Source organism: Pteronotus mesoamericanus, unplaced genomic scaffold (assembly GCF_021234165.1).
Source record: "Pteronotus mesoamericanus isolate MK-2021 breed Mesoamerican mustached bat unplaced genomic scaffold, CSHL_Meso_final contig_68, whole genome shotgun sequence".
NCBI lineage: Eukaryota > Metazoa > Chordata > Mammalia > Chiroptera > Mormoopidae > Pteronotus > Pteronotus mesoamericanus.
The window spans coordinates 24,932,959-24,937,346 of record NW_026555234.1 but is presented as its reverse complement, the minus strand read 5'-3'; the positions used below and the strand labels follow the sequence as shown (position 1 = coordinate 24,937,346).

At 38.4% G+C, this 4,388-nt stretch overlaps 1 pseudogene; it reads right to left on the bottom strand.

The window, feature by feature from the left end:
* Nucleotides 1–516: 516 nt before the first annotated feature.
* Nucleotides 517–914, bottom strand: LOC129077709 (NADH dehydrogenase [ubiquinone] 1 alpha subcomplex subunit 5-like; annotated as a pseudogene).
* Nucleotides 915–4,388: the final 3,474 nt, after the last annotated feature.

Here is a 4,388-nt window from a genome sequence, read left to right as displayed (position 1 = left end):
AAATGAGACAAAATGTTAAAAGTTTCCCAACTACCACTGTGTAAATAAGAAATCTTCCTTTCAAATACAAAATCAATTTCCTCGACTGTACAATGAATTGTAATTTAATGGTTTTTCTCTCACTGCTTCACTTCAAACAGTGACCTATACATTTTGTTTAAGCAATAATAAATTTCTTTCTGATTTTTTCAGAATAGAAAAAAAAATCAAATGTGTTAGAGATGCTACTAAAAATATTTCATCTATCAAATATAGGTCCTGTGCATTGAAACATATAGAAATTTTTCCAATTAATTTTCAAATTTTACAAAGCCTCTATTTTATAATATACCATCTTTGAAATAATTTGAGTGAATGCTCTAACAAAAACTGATTCATAAGTCCCTATTACCATACTCATCAGTTTTAACAAGTCTCCTAAATATGTTCTTTGTCAGTTTTATTAGATGTCAATAATATGGAAATATTTTTGATATAACAGAATATTTAATTACGTCAGTTTCCCTTCAACACAGAAGTCATTTGATGATGGTTATATTGGCCATTTCCATTGGTTGGCAGGAGGCTCTTCCACTAAAGGCTCACATGGTTTCCATTGTATCAGTTTCCTTGCCAGACTTAGTTCATTTTCAGCCTGAAGAATCACCTCTTCTATTTGGCCACCCTGAAGTCAGTCTTCTAATTTTTTAACATCTGGTTCCGCTTTAACCATATCCAGCTTCTCATTTGTAATCTGTTCTGTGTACTTTCTATATGCTGCATTTTTTAGGGATTTGCTCAAGAACATCAAGAATTTTTGTGTACAATATTCTTAGCCTCTCGTGCGGACTCTCACATACCGCCAACCCCACAAGGCCAGTAGTCTTCTTTAGCATGCCCGCCATGACAATGCCGGAGAGCGGAGTACGCGAAGCCCTCTCTGTTTAATTCTTATTATCTGTCTTCCACACTAGACTATAAGCTCTAGGAGGACAGAGAGGCTTTGCTTGCTTTATTCTTTGTTATGTCCCAAGTGTCCAGAACCATTCCTGGCACATAACAGAGACTCAGTCAAATATTGTTCAATGAATTAATGAATCAGGAGCAAAAACATTGCATTTGTTTAAATAATGTGCCACTCCTGAGATATCCCTGTATCTAATTTTTAAAAATAGCATTTGCTAACCTGTTCATTATGGAAAAAATACTTGATTGCATGGTTTTAAAAAGTCCAGAATAAAAAATATTTCAAACTAGAGACAATGTGGTAGAAGAATGAAGTCTTTCCTTGCCTTTCCATAGTCATAAGACTTTAGAAAAGTCCTTTATTCTCTTGACTCCAGATATCTTATCTTTTAATGGGGTAGAGTGTTATTTGAAGGGCTAAAGCAAATGGGGTCTGGAGATTTCTTCCTGTGCTAAGATCCTTTGATATTAGAACAGGAAATATCAGTTTTAGCCCTGCCAATGAAAAATGTAAACTGAGTGTGTAGCTTAGAACAAGTCCTTTAACCTCTCTAGGCTTCTAGAGAAGCCAGAATTTTTTTGAGCTTCTCTTCAAGTTAGATCTCAGACACCAGAAGTGTTGAGGGTAAGAGGGCAGCCAGATCCACCAGATGTTCTGGTGCTGGCAAGACCTGATCTCTGTCCCTACAGAGCCTGGGACCACCTGTTATTTGGGTAGGAGTGAAGCTCAAAATTAAGAAGTTGGTTCAGTAAATATTTTCTGAGCACTTGCCACGTGCTGTGTTCAGGGGATACCAAAGTGAATACTGCAGACGAGGTTCCTACCTCTTACGTTCTAATGGTAGGAAATAGATAGGTAGGTAAATGGAAAATGAATCAAGGCTAACGGTCAGTCCCAGGAAGGAAGGCTGTAGAAGAATGCTATAATAAGAAGAGCACAAAGGAACTATTGGCTCACTTGGATCAGGGAGGGCCTTTCTGGAACATTTAAGCTGAGCTTTTAAGGATGAGAAAAATCCAGCCATGGAAGAGCATTCCAGGCCAAGGGAAAGGCAAGCAAAACCATCAAGGCTTGAGAACGAAAGGGTCAGGGTGTTCCAGGACCTGACAAAGGCCGGTGTGGGAAGGGTGCAGTGACTGAGGGGACAGTGGCTTGAGATGAGGCTGCGAGGTAGGCAGGAGCCCTTCATGTCAGTGAGGTTTTACAGGCCATGGTTAAGGTGCCCTGTCCTCCTTGTTTGCCCAGAACTGAGGGGTTTCTGGGAAGCAGGACTTTTAGTGCTTAAAAAAGAAAAGCCCTGGGCCAGACCTGATGAGCTGGCCACTCTAGCCATGGTAGCAGGTTGCGCTGAACCTGGCTGCAAAAGACGGTCACCGAAGGGTGTCAGTAGGGAAATGATATGTTTTGATTTCTGTTTTCAAAGATCACTCTTAGCTTTTGTGTGGCCAATGCATTGGGGAGGAGAAAGATGGAAAAGGAAGAGGCCAATTAGCCAATTCTTGCAATTGTCCCTGCACGAGAGGATGGCGGGTTGAAACAGATTGGTGGCATTGAAGATGGAGAGATGTGGATGGATATGACATCCATTTTGGAGGTAGAATGAACAGGACTAGAGAAAAGGAGTTAAAAATGACTCCTGGGCTTCTGGTTTTAATAACTAGGTAATTTGTTTTGCCAACAGAGAGAAACCTGAGAAGGACCTGAGGTGGAAGTTGGGGGAGGACAGGGATGGAGGAATCTCGAGTTCCACTGGGAGGAAAATGTGATACTCAGGGGAAGACACTCTTGTTAATGTTCCAATTATTTTGTATACAGTAGCTAATTAGTTCTCATAACAGTTGTTCTGAGTTGTTAATTACCTGAACCCCATTTTACAGTCTATGGAGAGGAGCACGTGTCAGTAATTTGCCTAAGGCTAGAGTATATTACAGAAATCACAGCAGCACCAATTAATTCCTGGTAGTCCTGTGCTCTGCCAGTCTTTTGAAAGAGAAACTCTTTGGGTTAGGATAAGTAAACTGATAGTATTTTGGGAGGGTAAGGCATGGATTTTGAGGTCAATAGACCTGGAGTCATGTTGTGGCTTTGCCCCTTATTATTTATGTGACATGAACACATGTATAAAACATACTATCCCTGAGCTTCCAGTTTCCTACAAAATAATACTTACAGAGTCAAATACTAAATATCTTCTTACTTTTTGCTGTATCCTCTGATTGAAATAATTTTCCCCAGAAAACCAACTATCATTCTATTAGAGAGAATTTCTCAGATTACTCTATACAATAAATTAGCAGCACCACCTCCCGAAAGCACTCTCCACCCCGGGTATGATTTCTCTTTATGGCGCTTATCAATACCTGGCCTACTCTATATCCAGAATATCAAGGATTTTGTTTCTTTTGTTCCCTGCTAGATTCCAGAGTCTAAGATGATGCCTACCACAAGTAAGTGCTCAATAATATTTGTTGAGTGAGTGAATAAGCTAAATGAAATTATACACTCAAAATACTTCACACAATATCTGCACAAGGTAGGAACTCAGTAATTGTTAGCAGTTACTGTATCAGAATAGGAATGGGAAACATACTCAATTTTATATGTTCCTTGTCTAAGAAACTGAGTAGTGCTTCTTTGTATATTTATATTAAAAACAATTTTTTGGCTGTTCTCAAAAAAAGTATTCACTCGTTTTATACTTCATTTGATTTATGAACAGAAAGACAGTCTTTGCGATTCCGTGGTGATTCTCATGATCATTTGTGGATTACAGTTACGTGCTCATGAGAACAAATCACTTAACACACAAACTCACAAACAGCATTTTCATGAACAAACAAAACTGACTGAAGGTTCAAAAGTATGCTACCACTACTTAGACAAGGATGGCAATTTTATTTTTAAACAAACTGAGATTAAAATCGAGTTATAGATGCTTCATCATCTCTGACACATCCCAGGGAAGAATGGAGGAGCTACCAGTAACTTTTCCTTTGTAAAAGTCCTCAACTTCTCAGTAGTAATTTAATTATAAAACATTCATTCTTAATATCTGTAATCTAGCAAGATGGGTCTTAACCATTTTTATTATTATCTGTCTTTTAACTTCATCTTCTTTAAATATTTGCTTGTATGCCACCCTGTAGGTGAGGCTTATTCTGACTTTGCTCTCCCAGCTCCCAGCACTCCTGATCTCTCTTATCCTGTTTTATTTTTTTAAGACCACAAGTTGCCACCTTAAAGCTGTTATATAAGTTACTTATTTATTATACTTATTGCCAATATCCCCCCAATTAAAATGTAACTTTATGAAAGCAGGAATTTCCACCTATATTGTTCACTTATTTGTCCCCAGGGCCTACGATATAGTCTGTCACCTCACAGATGAATGAATGAAATGTAAACCCCAAGACTAACAAAATTTAAGGTTGTTGGAGGTTAG